This window comes from Schistocerca gregaria, chromosome 4 (assembly GCF_023897955.1).
Source record: "Schistocerca gregaria isolate iqSchGreg1 chromosome 4, iqSchGreg1.2, whole genome shotgun sequence".
NCBI lineage: Eukaryota > Metazoa > Arthropoda > Insecta > Orthoptera > Acrididae > Schistocerca > Schistocerca gregaria.
This window is the reverse complement of record NC_064923.1, coordinates 156,919,654-156,935,487: the sequence shown is the minus strand read 5'-3', so window position 1 is coordinate 156,935,487 and position 15,834 is coordinate 156,919,654.

Genomic DNA, 15,834 nt, shown 5'->3' with positions numbered 1-15,834 from the left:
ATTCTCTAACAGATGCATGTCAAAGATAAATTTAGTTGATCACTTCTATTAATGATGTGACATGAAACAATATAACACAAAGCATCCAGTTCTCGAGATGGAATTTGATAACTTTGCAAGACTTGAAATCAAATGACTTATTAGGGATGGATTATATTTTTTTTGGACCTTCTCAAATCAACTTGGGTGTGTCAGGCTAAAGTGTAGAAACTATGCGTCTTGAGACATACCATCGGATTTTCAGGAAGATACCAGTTATACAATCTCGAAGATAGTGAAGGCAGGTAAGTACGTGAACTACCACGAACTCACCTTAACGGCTTTTGTATCCAACACAGTATACAAAAGAATGGAAAATGAAACTGAGAATCTAGTAAGTGGCGATTAGTTTGGTTTCGTAAAGGCACCAATGGAGCAGTTCTGACGTTGGGATTAGTAGTGGAAGCCAGTCACAAGTAATACCACGACACGTTCATAGGATCTGTCTACGTGGGAAAGAGTTCGACAGCGCGAAATGATGCAAGATGTTCCGAAATTTGTCAAAGGTACGAATAAACTATAGGGAAAGGTAGATAACATACAATGCGTACAAGAATCAAGTGGAAACAATTAATGGTGGAGAAAACAGGCCAGTTAAAATCGACACCAGTATTTTAGTTGTAAATAGCAAGCATTTCCAGGTAATTCTTTGGTCTCCTTTATAATATATGTTTTCTCTTATTTTTCATTAATAACCGATTAAAGAAAGCCGAAATCTCAGTTAGCCATAGCAGCAGTTCTGAAGTCTTTCGTTTCTGAATAAACCTTTTTAATCAAGAAGTAATTTTATTTCGTGGTTTTTCCATTGCTTTAGAATATTTGCATTGTTATAGAAAATTTTAATAACGATTCCTACAGAAAAAGTAACAATTACATCGCAAAATAACTGGTACTGCATTGCTCAAACAAAATATCAGTGTTGCGGTGTGTCACGGTTTAAGATCCTTGTGTACGTGTAATGTGCAAGACTTGATCCCCACCTGGTCTGTATTGTAGTTTGTCACTGTCGTCGCCCAACATCCGTTGTATGGCAGAATGGCATCAACCCTAGACTGGAAATATTTGTAAGAAGTGATGAAGCATTGACTCTAAAAGATAAGAAATTTGTCTGTCGCTTCCATAAAATAATAAAAGATGAAACAATATATGCTAACAGTAATAAATTAAAAACTGAACAACAATTCATTCTTAGTATACAACAAAAAAGTGACTTGGCGGACCTGCTGGCTGCGTCCACTTAGTATGGATTTATCTGCTTGCAGAAATTTAAAATTGGGAAAACCAATACAAAAATAACAGTCCTTCAACTTCAGTTTTCACCCTTTAGGATTGCCTAGTAGCCGTTTCGACTGGTACTATGATCTCCGGTTACAACATTACTCATGTGCAGATAAAAAAAAAGAATCAATAGGAGAATACTCTTGGTTCTTTGTAGTATTCAGACACTTATCACTTTTCCTGAAAAGCAGTTAACAGTGCTCCGACGGAGTTTACTTTCGTTTTCCCACTGCCGCGTGGAGTGACCGTGGGGTTCGAGGCATCCATGACACAGATTGTGCGGCCCCTCCCGCCAGAGGTTCGAGCCTTCCCTGGGTCTGTGTGTGTGTGTGTTTGTGTGTGTATGTTGGTCTCAGCATGTGTTAGGTTGTTAGTTTAAATAGTGTATAAGTCTAGGAACCGATGACCTTAGCGGTTTGGTCCCTTAGGAATTCACACACATTTGAACATGTTTTGTTTTCGCATGTAATTTGAAATTTTGTTTCTATGAATCTTGAAACGCAGAGGGCAAAATTTTTAAGTCTTTGTGCGATATTTGCGTTTATTACACGAAATAACACAAAGCAACGGAAAATCTGTTATTCAACAAGCCGAATACCGGATATTTTGAGCGGTTTTAACAGCCAGGCTAAACTGGAGTAGAACGAAACCGACATAACCGAAGATCTGTTCTTTCAGCGATAACCGTAATCCCTAGGAACGGTATGGGCGGAAGACCCTAAACGACGTGCTCGGATTAAAAATGGAGTAAGACAGGGATGTAGTGTGTATGTGTAGCCGCTACTGCTCAGCTTGTACACCAAAGAAAGGATGACGAAATGTAGAAGTTCAAGGGTGGTTTTAAAATTCAGGGTGAAAGGATATCTTTGATATTTACTTACGACATTACTATCCTCTGTGAACGTCAAGAAAATTAACGGGACATGTTGAATGGAACGAACAGTCTAATGAGTGCAGAATGTGGATTGAGAGCAAAGTGGAAAAGAAAAGCGTAATAAATAGTAGCAGAAATGAAAATACCGATCAACTTAACACCAAGAGAGAAGAAAAAGTTAAGGAATTCTGCTATCTTGGAAGAAAGAGATAACTACTGATGTCAAACATCGGCGTTAAATAAAAGATGAAAGTTCTAAGAGTGTACGTTTGGAACAGGGAATTGTGTGGCACTGAATCATGGACTGTGCGAAAACCAGAACTGAAGGTAATCGAAGCTTTTGAGGTAGGATGCAAAACAGGTGGACTGTAAGATTAAGGAACGAGGAGGTTACCTCAGAATTGGTGGAGAAGTGAACATATGGAAAACGCTGACAAGAGGAAAGGTCAGGACAATATAACATGAATTAAGGGATCAGGGAACACCCTCCACAGAATTGGCGAGGAGCTCGTGAGAAGAAGGAAACAATGATAGAACATGCGTTAAGGCAACAGCTACAGAGGGTAAAACCTTAGGAGAAGTCAGTGACTGGAATTCAGTTAATTTAGGACGTAGGGAGCAAGTGCTGCACTGCAATGAAGTAGTGGGTGTTCGGGAGGAATTCGTGGTGTGTCCCATGAAATCCGTCACAATACCGATAACTAAACTCTGTCAATGCTTTATGCCTGACCACTGGCAATAATGATAAAAATAAGAATAACAAGTGTAGGCTCCGTAACAAGACAGAAGGCATTTCATAAATACTATTGTGTTGTATATTCAGTTTTTTCATTATTTCCAAAATTATAATAAAGGCATTTGTAATGTATTGTGGGAACTACATACAAGTCAGATAATGCATATGGATGATATATTTAACCATATATGATGTACGCGACTCTATTTGTTGTCGTGGATGCATGGTACAAAGTAGTAAAGAGATTTGTGTGGATTATGTGAGGAATGTGATATGAATATATGAACAATCTTCACCATGCGTGTAGTATTTTGGTGGGGGAGGGGGCGAAAGTAGTTACTGGAAACATACTTAATCATTATTAGCCACTTCCGAAATAGTGATAATAGTAGCAATGTTTCAAAAAAGTGAACCCCTTTGTTTTTATCACTCAAAAAACTTTGTTTCAGATCTCAGGGAGTAAATTACTTCCAGGTTTGGAACCACTGATGTAGATTTATGAGGCCTGTAGCTTCTTCCACGTCCTGCGCACAGCTTCTTTTGCTTGAGGGATTTTCGGATCATTGTGGTTAAAAGAAGGGCCCACTCAGTCCCAAATCCTGTACAAAATTTAATACGGCTTGCATTAGGCCCTTCAACACTTTTCAGTTTTAATGATCTTACATGTTTCTCAACTTCACAGTAAGTAACTTCTAAGTTGCTCATTTTTCCAACTCTCTGAAAAAAACTCCTCGATTATTATTTGCAAAGGAACATTTGTAAACCGAATGGGGTATATAACTTTTGCTTCACTACCCTCAGTTCCAGTTCTCGCGCAAGTGACGAGTACCTGGTTAGTAGTATTGGAGCCATTGGCACATTATTACTAAGCGCAACAAAAAATGAAGATATCGAATAGGTAGTAATTTCTTTTAAATGTCATCTCAGTGAATGGACGACAAGAATTTTCTCTTAGAAAACAATAAGAAAACAGTATGAATGGTGATTCGTATATGTCAAAATAACATTTAGCACTACAGTAACGACACCATAAAGAAGCAATAGAACTTCTTGGTAGTTGAATAGACAGTGACCTAATACAGTACTGTCATAATGAATGCATCAATTCCGACTGAGTACGGATTGGTTGTCATTATGGTAGTAAAACATAGTGACGTATACAATAACAATACAAAATTAAAAGGAAAATGAAACATAATCATGGCAAATATAAGTTTCTGTGAAAAACGTACGTACTGCCAGACGATTTAATATGTGCATCAAACGTAAATAAGGATGAAAGGTCTCTTAGGGAGTATTTCAAGTACCTCAGCTTCAGTTCCGTACACTAATGTATGTATGTTGGTACACATACACTAAAAAAGGCGCCATTTTTCTTTCTAGGCACTAGAGGTAAACAAAATGTAGCAAATGTGTGTAAACCTACATTATTTCATGTCGAATCTGTTATTTTTGACATGAATAAATTCGAAACGCAAGTTAAAATATAAAATTTCCTGCCAGATTGTAACAGTCTGTTGGATCGAGACTCGAACTTGGGACTTCCGCCTCTCGCGGGAAGTGCTCTACCAGCTGATGGTCTCGCGGTTCTAGGCGCGCAGTCCGGAACCGTGCGACTGCTACGGTCGCAGGTTCGAATCCTGCCTCGGGCATGGATGTGTGTGATGTCCTTAGGTTAGTTAGGTTTAAGTAGTTCTAAGTTCTAGGGGACTGATGACCACAGCAGTTGAGTCCCATAGTGCTCAGAGCCATTTGAACCATCTACCAGCTGAGTTACCCATGCATGACTCACGAACCTCATCATAGCTTCTGTGAAGTATGGAAGATAGGAAACGAGGTATTGGTGGCCTTAAAGCTGTGAGGAGTGGTCGTCAGTCGTGCTTGGTATCTCAGCTGGCAGAGCTTCTGCCCACGAAAGGCGAAGGACCCGAGCTCGGGTCTCCATCCTGCACACAGTTTGTGTCTGCCAGGAAGTTTCATATCAGCAAACACACCGCTGAAGAGTGAAAATTTCGTTCTGTAACTTAAAGTGTGATACAAAATTTACTTACCCCGCCCTTCGAGGAAATTTTTACAGTGTACAATACTTCGTATGTTATGAGGTGCCAGTAACGATCTGCATACTGTGATGTAAATATGTGCTAGTACTCTTTACATAATTTGTGGTGAAGTATTTACTGCAACTTTAAAAATCTGTCATTGTTGCAGCACCTGGTCATTTGTGTGACATTATTAGTGAAACGTTACCCAGAGATATGTTAATTGCGTGATGTACCCAACGTATAATCACTTTTTGCAACATGTGATACGTTCTGTAGCTTAGCAATAAACTCAGAATATGTGCCGATGGAAACCAAAAATTATACACTGAAGCGCCAAATTAACTGCTGACAGCCCTGGGAGAGCCAGTCCTGACAAAACTTTATCATCTGGTGAGAAAAATGTATGAAACAGGAGAAATACCCACAGACTTCAAGAAAAATATAATAATTCCAACCCCAAAGAAAGCAGATGTTGACAGGTGTGAAAATTACCGAACTATCAGTTTAATAAGACAGGGCCGCAAAATACTAACGCGAATTCTCTGCAGACGAATGGAAAACCTGGTAGAAGCCGACCTCGAGGAAGATCAGTTTGGATTCCGTAGTAATGTTAGAACACGTGAGACAATACTGACCCTACGGCTTATCTTAGTGTAACAACAACAACGACGCTGTACCATTGTACATATAAGTAAAAAAAAATTTTCCATCTGATTTTTCGATAAACTAGTGTACTTGATGTTCTGATTTCATTTGTTTTTTGTTTCATGTCATTGTGTTGCAATAATATTCAGTGAAGTAAATAGCAGTGAACGTCAAGTACGGTAGTGTGGTGTAACTTGCGTTCGGTATGGGCAAGAATGTAAAAACAGTAGATGTGCCGAACGTAGTGGAAGATGCGGCTGGCAATGATAGGAGTTTACGCGGCCAGATAACAGATGGCGTTAGCGGAAGACAATTGGCGTACATATAATACCACGAACATGTTAAGGAACAGATTGAAATGGCGAGATTGCCTAGAACACAGCAAGGAATAAAACAGGAAGTAGAGGATGACTTTGTAGATGATAGTGGGTATGTGAACGAATCCACTGGCATGTTTGATTCACCACAGATAAAGAAAGAACCAAAAGAAAATTTTGATGAAGGATCGGAACATACCGATTCTGTAGAACAAAACAGTGTGAAAATTTTAAGCATGAACGACTTATTTGAACGATTATCCCAACAAATTGCAGGACAGAATGATGAGCTTAAAGCACACGTTGACGAGTTCAAAACACAGAATGATCAGCTTAAAACAAACGTTGACGAGCAGCTTAAAACACAAGTTTGTCAGTTTAAAGCACGGGTGGAAGAACAAGGAATTAAAATTAGTAAACAAATAGAACAGGTATAACAAAAAGTGGGTAATTTAAGTTCTGCAGTAAATACTATGAAGTCTGAAATTGACGCAATTAATAAAAATATGAATACTATGCAGGGGGAAATTGACAACATTAACAATAGGTTTGATGTTGAAATTCTCAACATCCAAGAGAAATTAGAGCCTCTAGTTGAAACAAAAGTAGACGAAAAAGTATTCGGTCTTAAAACTGAGATCGTAAACGAATGTCAACATGGAATCTCACAGTTGAAAAAGGGAGTTTCAGGTATTGAAAGAAATTTTGGCGAAGAAATTATCGGATGTGTGCAAAAATGTGAACAAAATACATCGAAAATTCAAGGCAAAATTTTCGATCTCGAGAGTAAAATCAAAGATGGTGTCTGTAATGGCGCGCCGCTTACGAAGCTGTTGGAAGGTGAGGAGCGCTTCGATTCCGCCATGAAACATAACGGATGGCATCCGTTGGATTTCATCAAAAATTGCGAGATGATGTTTCCTGAACACTTGTCTGGTCAGGAGAAGATAAACGTAGTAATTAGCGCCTTAGCAGATGACGCTAAGCGCTGGGGAGTTAACTTGAATACCGAACTAATGACGTTCGAAGAGTTTAAACAAAAGTTTACGGAAGAATACTGGTCCGAACAAAAACAGGATCATTTGTGGAGCGAGTTTATCATGACCAAACTTCATGATAACAGGGGCAGGAATTCTTTGAAAGATTTCTGCGAATATTGGTACCGAAAGTTGACACATTTAAGAGGGAGGAGATCCGATTCGGAAATCGTATGGGAGCTGTATAAAAAGCTTCCAGAAGATTCGAAAAGATATGTGGGAAGCAATCATCGCAACTTCCAAGCGTTTCTCGAAAGGGTCGAAGACGAAGTTAACTGGCGCGAAAGTCGTGCCAATTATAAGAATTTTAGTAACAGGAATAACCGCAATAATGGCGGGAGAAATGACGGCGATGATTTTCGCGTCAACATGGTACAGAGAGGTAGAGGTAGAGGAAGAAGAAGTTATCCAGGTCGCGATAGGGGGTATACCGCACAAAATAATATCGACGCGGGAAACTGATTTCCGCGAACGTTGCGGGCCAAACGGAAGCGGACAGAACATACCGGCCCCGAATTACGAAACATTACCGGACTGACAGTGAAGTTATGAGACAGGTTAGGGACAGGCGTGGAACGACGCAGCGTGTTGTGGTGAAGCAAGCGCCAGGTGCGTGCGCAGATGAGTCATCTTCGCCGCGCATAGCTATACATGTTAACAGGCGAGTGGAGCATCAGGGGGCAACGGCCCAGCCTAGCAGAACAGCTGTTCAGAGAGAAGCCGCTAGCAAGGTGGCAGAATTAGGTACAAACATTGCCGTAAGAGCAGGTGAATACATTACGAGTGGTAATTCCGTGGCGAAGGAAGTAGCTGATGGAACAGTGGATACACAGAGCGTTGCGGTTATCAGTGTTAGCACGAAGTAAGTGGCGAGAATGAATTAGCAGAAGTAACTGATAGGTGTGTGAAGATCGACGATTGTACAAGGGCCTCAAGCAACGTGAGCGGGAGGATTTTAAGAAGGAATATGAGGCAAGGAGGTTAATTAGTGAAAAAGGAAATAGTAGGGACGTCTTTAAGGTGACGTGGCCCGAATTTAGGGAGGAGAGAGTAAATAGCGCTGCGCAAAGTCCGCGTGCTGTCGGTAGGACGGTGGTTAAAGATAGGAAGGAATTGGAGGATCAAATCCTAAGCATTAATAAAAATGCAGAGGAAATAACTTCTGTTAACGATCCGCCAACAGCACAAACTGTTACCGAAAGGCATCGTGGGGATGGGGCAGGTAATTACCTAAGAGTAACTGAAGTCCACGAGGATTACACTGAATATGAAGTAACAGTGGATGTGAGTAAAGCTGATAATGAGGTCGTTTTCCCAAAAGAGGATACTGAGTTAAAATTAAAGCCTGACGAAAATGCAGAGGAAGAACTTAGTGCCTTTCTCAGAAAAGCTTTTATGTTAGAACCTGAAAGCGATCCGGAATGGTCGGATTCTGACGATAGCTCAGATGACGAGTATTTCGGTACTAGTGAAAATAATGGGAATACAGCTAATTGCGATATTGTACCTACTAATGACGAAGTTTCAAAACAAAACCCAGATGTTGAGACTGAACACAGGAAAAAGGAGCCACCGGACGACTCAGTGTCAATGTTACAAAGAGTTCAAGTATTTAATGACTTATAACTTCTGGAAGCAAAGAAACCGCCAGATATAGGTGATGTGCAGATAAAAAGCATATCTTGGGACGATGTTATTGTCGACCCGGATTTGCTTAGGGAAAATATAACAACGAAAAGCATTTAACGGTTAAACAAACTGTAATACCTGTTGAAATTTATAATGTGAAATTGCAAGTACTTCTTGATACGGGATCTCAGATAAGTGCTATCTCCCAATCGTTCTTCGAACATATCTGTGATAAGCCTGGACTAGTAATTATGTCAGTGACTGGTGTAAAAATTGTTGGTGCTACTGGCGAGAGTAGAAAGCCAGGAAAGAACCAGATATTGGTTGAATTTAGTATAAAAGGACAAAAGTTTGAACACGATTTTTTGGTTGTGCCAGACATGAGTACTGAAATGATTCTGGGTATAGATTGGCTAGACAAAAAAAAGTTATTATTGATTGTAACCAGGAAATGGTCAAAATTAATAATGCATCTACGAATTTGGAAATAAAATTTGAGGAAAATGGGAAGGTGGTCGATTCAGAAATTGGTTCTTTATTGTTGGAGATGGACCAAGTGAATGATGGTTTGACAAATATGTATGAAATGTACCATATCCAGCGGTTAATAGATGAGAGTGACAGGCAGGGGCATGATTTTAAAGAAATTGTTGAAAATTTGAAGGACATATCTCATGATCAGAAAATGGAATTGCTTAATCTTTTAGAAAGTAATAGCACGGTATTTTCGGACCAACCTAGTCTAGTTAAGAACTTTGAATAGCAGATTGAGACGTTAGAGCATAAACCTTTCTTTGTAAGACCGTTTTCGATACCCATGTCAAAGAGGCAGGCCGTTCAAGTGGAAATACATAAAATGATAGAATGGGGTGTAATCTAACGGAGTAACAGCGAATATAATAGTCCCCTTATCATCGTGAATAAAAGGGATGGGGGAGTAAGAGTAGTCATTGACGCCGAGACTTTGAACAAAATTGTAAAGAGTGATATAGACAGACCTGAAAATCTGGACGAAATGCTCCAAAAGTTTTATAATGTGAAATATTTAACCAGTCTGGACATGACCGCCGGGTACTGGCAAATCCCACTGAGCAAAGAATCCCGTAAATATACCGCTTTTCTATTCGCAGGGAAATGCTATCAGTATAAAGTAGTGCCATTTGGGCTCAGCACTTCTGTGGTGGTATTTATTAGGGCACTGGGCTTTGTATTAGGGAGAGAATTGAGTTCCCGGCTAACCATTTATGTAGATGACTTACTGATTGATACTGAGGAATGGCAAGAGCATTGTGAATTATTGCAGAAAGTTTTTGTTGCTCCAAAAGGAAGGGGCATGACATTTAAGTGGAAGAAATGTGAATTCGTGAAGTCGGAAATAAAGTTTCTGGGGCACAGTATTACTACGACCGATATTGGCAAGGACCCGGAAAAGTTAAGTGCAATAGCAGGGTGTCCATCTCCTAGAAATAAAAACAGTTGAAAGCATTTTTAGGTTTACTTGGGTTCTATAGAAAATTCGTCAAGGGGCATGTTTTTAATAGTCCTCATTTGAATAATCTTCTTAAGAAAAATAGTGCTTTTGTTTGGACTGAAGGGTGCATGAGAGATTTTGAAAATTTAAAAAGTGAACTTTGAACGACAATATTTTGCATCACCCCATACTGACAGAACCTTTCCACATGAGTAGTGACAGTAGTGCTTATGGAATTGGTATAGAAGTTTTCCGAGAAGTCTGTGATGGCAAAGAAATCGAACACAGCACTATCGCGTTTGCAAGTAGAACTCTAACAAAATACGAGAGAAACTACACTATATCGGAAAAGGAAACCTTAGCCATTATATGGGGATTAAAGAAATTCAGGAATTATTTGTGGGGCCATAAGCTCATCATACATACTGACCACAGAGCTTTAACATTTCTTAAGGATTGTCGTTTACTTAATGGCAGGCTAACTCGTTGGGGTCTGTACCTACAGCAGTTTGATTATGAGATTTTCTATGTTAAAGGTTCTGAGAATTGCGTGGCAGATGCTTTATCTCGATTGCCTAATGGTATGAGTGAAGCGCCCGATGAAAATGGTGAAGAGGGTACTTTCCAGATAAGGTATATGAAAGAGGTTTCAGGAAAAAGGAAAATTGGGCAAATATGTAAAAATATGAGGTACCATCAAAATGAGGATCCGACATGGAATCCGTGAAGGTAAATTTTGACAGCGTGCAGTTTCCTCAAATTAAGAAATACTACAAAATTTTTAAAGGCATTTTATATAGAAGGAAATATTTAGTCACTGAGGAATGGGGAGTATGTTGGCCACACCAGTTTGATACTAATGTCACAGACTATTTTCATTTATCATTTGGGCATAGTGGGCCAAAGGAATGTTTGGATAAACTGAATAATGTAATAGTGATTGGTGGTAGTTTCAGTAAGAAGCTAAATGAACGAATTAAGTCGTGTGATGTCTGTCAAGGGGCCAAAGTACCGAACAGAACTAGTAGAGGTCCAATGAAAAGCACATTACCTGAGGACACCCTTGAATTAGTATCAGTAGATTAGTATGGTCCCCTCCCAAAGATTTCCGGAAATTGTGCATATATTTTAGTAATTTTGGAAGTATTCTCAAAGTTTGTAAAACTATACCCCTTGAAAAAGGCGACAGCAAAAGCTGTATTTAATAGGATGGACGAATACTTCAGAACCATCAGGAAACCCAAGTCAGTCCTATCTGATAATGGACCCCAGTTCATATCCAAAATTTGGAAAGAAGGAATGGAGCAAAATGGTGTGGAGGTTAAATATGTCTCAGCCTACCATCCAGCTAGCAACCTAGTTGAGAGGTACATGCGAGTAATCGGGAAATTGTGTAGAACGTACTGCAGTCATAACCATAGAGCCTGGGACAGGTTTATATCGGACGTCGAGAATGTCATGAACACCTTACATCATGAATCTACTGGGTTCCCACCGGAAGAAATTTTGTTAGGCAGCAGAAGTAAACCTTTAATTGAGGAAAAACTAGAGTTTCCGCCTTGTACAAGTTTGGGGTTGAGTCAAAATAAAGAATTAGCAGATAAAGGGCAAAGCAAAAAGCTGAATCTACATCTAAAAGACATGATAAAAACCTGAAAGTTTCAAAATTTAAAATTGGGGATTATGTTCTATTAAAAGCCCACGAAAAATGTAGTGAACTGAACCATGAAATTTCTAATTTTAAATATATTTATAATGGACCGTATATAATACAGAACATTCCACACGATAATGCTTAGTACCTGATCTACCCAAAATCCAAGAGACCTTTAGGTGTAAAAAACGATGTGGGCCTGAAACTATATGTTCCTAGGAGTGAGTGACCTAAGCACAATAAGAAAGCAATCTGCAGTAAATGTGCTGTATCTTATGACGAAACTTTTTTATCCTAAATGTAACAAATCTTTGTAAATGTATGTATACCAATGTCAGAGTGATAATGTACTTATGTAGTTTCAGATTACCAAATGTACTATAAATGTAAAGATGTATGGAGAAAAGGGCTGAAATGAAAGGGTAAATGCTGCAAGCCAAGTAAAAGATGGGACTGCCAAAAATCAAAGAGGTCAGATAAATATTCAAAGGAGAATTGTAAGTGTAGTAAAGGTGATGTGATAAAATGATGCGAAACGGACTGCCCAAATCTGAATAGTAGGCAGCAAATATATGTAGGGATTTTTTAAAATAATATTGTGTGTTTATTAGAGGAGGTATACTTGGAAAATGAAGGGAGATACAGGAATATTTCAATTAGATTACATCATGGTCAGACAGAGATTCCGAAATCAGATACTGGATTTTAAGGCGTACCCAGGAGCAGATATAGACTCAGATCACAATATAGTAGTGATGAAGGGTAGGCTGAAGTTCAAGACATTAGTCAGCATGAATCAATACGCTAAGAAGTGGGATACGGAAGTTCTAAGGAGTGACGATATACGTTTGAAGTTCTCTAACGCTACAGATACAACAATAAGGAATAGCGCAGTAGGCAACACAGTTGAAGAGGACTGGACGTCTCTAAAAAGGGCCATCACAGAAGTTGGGAAGGAAAACATAGGTACAAAGAAGGTAGCTGCTAAGAAACCATTGGCAACAGAAGAAATACTTCAGTTGATTGATGAAAGGAGGAAGTACAAACATGTTCCGGGAAAATCAGGAATACAGAAATACAAGTCGCTAAGGAATGAAATGAACAGGAAGTGCAGGGAAGCTAAGACGAAATGGCTGCAGGAAAAATGTGAAGACATCGAAAAAGATATGATTGTCGGAAGGACAGACTCAGCATACAGGAAAGTCAAAACAATCTTTGGTGACATTAAAAGCAACTGTGGTAACATTAAGAGTGCAACGGGAATTTCACTGTTAAATGCAGAGGAGAGAGCAGATAGCTGGAAAGAATACATTGAAAACCTCTATGAGGGTGAAGATTTGTCTGGTGCGATAGAAGAAGAAACAGGAGTCGATTTAGAAGAGATAGGGGATCCAGTATTGGAATCGGAATTTAAAAGAGCTTTGGAGGACTTACGGTCAAATAAGGCAGAAGGGATAGATAACATTATCAGAATTTGTAAAATCATTAGGGGAAGTGGCAACAAAACGACTATTCACGTTGGTGTGTAGAATATATGAGTCTGGCGAGATACCATCTGAGTTTCGGAAAAGCATCATCCACACAATTCCGAAGACGGCAATAGCTGACAAGTGCGAGAATTATCGCACAATCAGCTTAACAGCTCATGCATCAAAACTGCTTACAAGAATAATATACAGAAGAATGGAAAAGAAAATTGAGAATGTGCTAGGTGACGATCAGTTTGGCTTTAGGAAAAGTAAAGGCACGAGAGAGGCAATTCTGACGTTACGGCTAATAATGGAAGCAAGGCTAAAGAAAAATCAAGACACGTTCATACGATTTATCGACCTCGAAAAAGCGTTCGACAATACAAAATGGTGCAACCTGTTCGAGATACTGAAAAAGTAGGGGTAAGCTATAGGGAGAGACGGGTCATATACAATATGTACAACAACCAAGAGGGAATAATAAGAGTGGACGATCAAGAACGAAGTGCTCGTATTAGGAACTGTGTAAGACAAGGCTGTATCCTTTCACCCCTACTTTTCAATCTGTGCATCGAGGAAGCAATGATGGAAATAAAAGAAAGGTTCAGGACTGGAATTAAAATACAAGGTGAAAGGATATCACTGATACGATTCGCTGATGACATTGCTATCCTGAGTGAAAGTGAAGAAGAATTAAATGATCTGCTGAACGGAATGAACAGTCTAATGAGTACACAGTATGGTTTGAGAGTAAACCGGAGAAAGACGAAGGTAATGAGAAGTAGTAGAAATGAGAACAGCGAGAAACTTAACATCAGGATTGATGGTCACGAAGTCAATGATGTTAAGGAATTCTGCTACCTAGGCAGTAAAATAACCAATGACGGACGGAGGAAGGAGGACATCAAAAGCAGACTCGCTATGGTAAAAAAGGCATTTCTGGACAAGTGAAGTCTACTACTATCAAATATCGGCCTTAATTTGAGGAAGAAATTTCTGAATGTGTACGTCTGCAGTACAGCATTGTACGGTAGTGAAACATGGACTGTGGGAATACCGGAACAGAAGAGAATCGAAGCATTTGAGGTGTGGTGCTATAGACGAATGTTGAAAATTAGGTGGATTGATAAGGTAAGGAATGTTGCCTGGTTCGACGATATCTTTTCAAATTGTATCTGATGGATGGACGTATGCGAGTGTGGAGACAACCTCATGAACCCATGGAACCTGCATGTGAACAGGAGACTGTTCAAGGTGGTGGCGGCTCTGTAATGGTGTGGGGCGTGTGCAGTTGGCGTGATATGGGACCACTGATAGGCTTAGATACGACTGTGACAGGTGACATGTCTGGTCACCTGCATGCATTCCTGTCCATTGTGCATTTCGACGGTCTTACGCAGGGCAATGCGACACCGTACAAGTCCAGAATTGCTACAGAATGGCTGCAGAAAGCTTCTTTAAACACTTCCGCTAGCCACCAAACTCCCCAGACCTGAACATTAATGAACAGTTCTGCGGTGCGTTGCAACGTACTGTTCAGAAAAAATCTCTACCCCGTTGTACTGTTAGGAATTTATGGACACCCCTACAACATTCTTGGTGTCAATTCCCTTCAGCATTGCTACAGTTGAGTACAGCATCGCAGGCGCTCCTGCCTGTGATGCAGCGTCAAGGGTAACTGCAGCCACGGTCTCCGAGCTGATAGTCCATGTTGATGCAAACTTCGCCGAACTGTTCGAGCAGATAGTTGTTGTCTTGTAAATATCCCCATCTGTTGACTCAGGGATCGAGATGTGATGCATGATCCATTACTGCCATGCGGATAAGTTGTCTGTCATCTCGACTGCTAATGATACGAAGCCGTTGGGATCAAGCACGGCGTTCCGTATTACCCTCCTGAACCCATCGGTTCCATATTCTTCTAACAGTCATTGTATCTCGACCAACGTGAGCAGCATTGTCGCGATACGATAAACTGCAATTGTGATAGGCTACATTCCGACCTTTATCAAAGTCGGAAACGTGATGGTATGCATTCTCCTCCTTACTCGAGGCATCACAAGAACGTTTCACCAGGCAACGCTGGTCAACTGCTGTTTGTGTATGAGAAATCGGGTGTCACCAACAGCGCGAACCTTGTGTGAATGCTCTGAAAAGCTAATCATTTGCATATCACAGCATCTTCTTCCTGCAGGTAATTTTTTTTGTGTTTAGTGATTGATATTGACACCATTGGTAATGAGAAGGGTACAACAAGGGAGGCGAGGGACGCGAAAAATGGGGATGAAAAGTAAACGTGAAATAATATTTCATTGTTGCAGGTAATTTGGATAAAAGATGTTAAATGTAAAAATCGTCATTCAATCTTTATACATTCAAGAAATGTATATCCGTATGGCTGTGGCCATGTTGACCCAAGTCATACAGTACTCTGTGCTAGACTATGATTAAGCATTAATATTGTGTAAATGTAAAAATGTACGTAATTTCATTGGAAAGAATTGATCAGAGGGAGAAAGTCACATATCTGAAACTACTAGTTTTGAAAACAAGGGATATAAATATCTCCAATGGTCTTATGGAGTTATTAGCTCACCAGACAGAAAATAAATCGCCTGAATACGCACTCCCAGAAGCAACGTT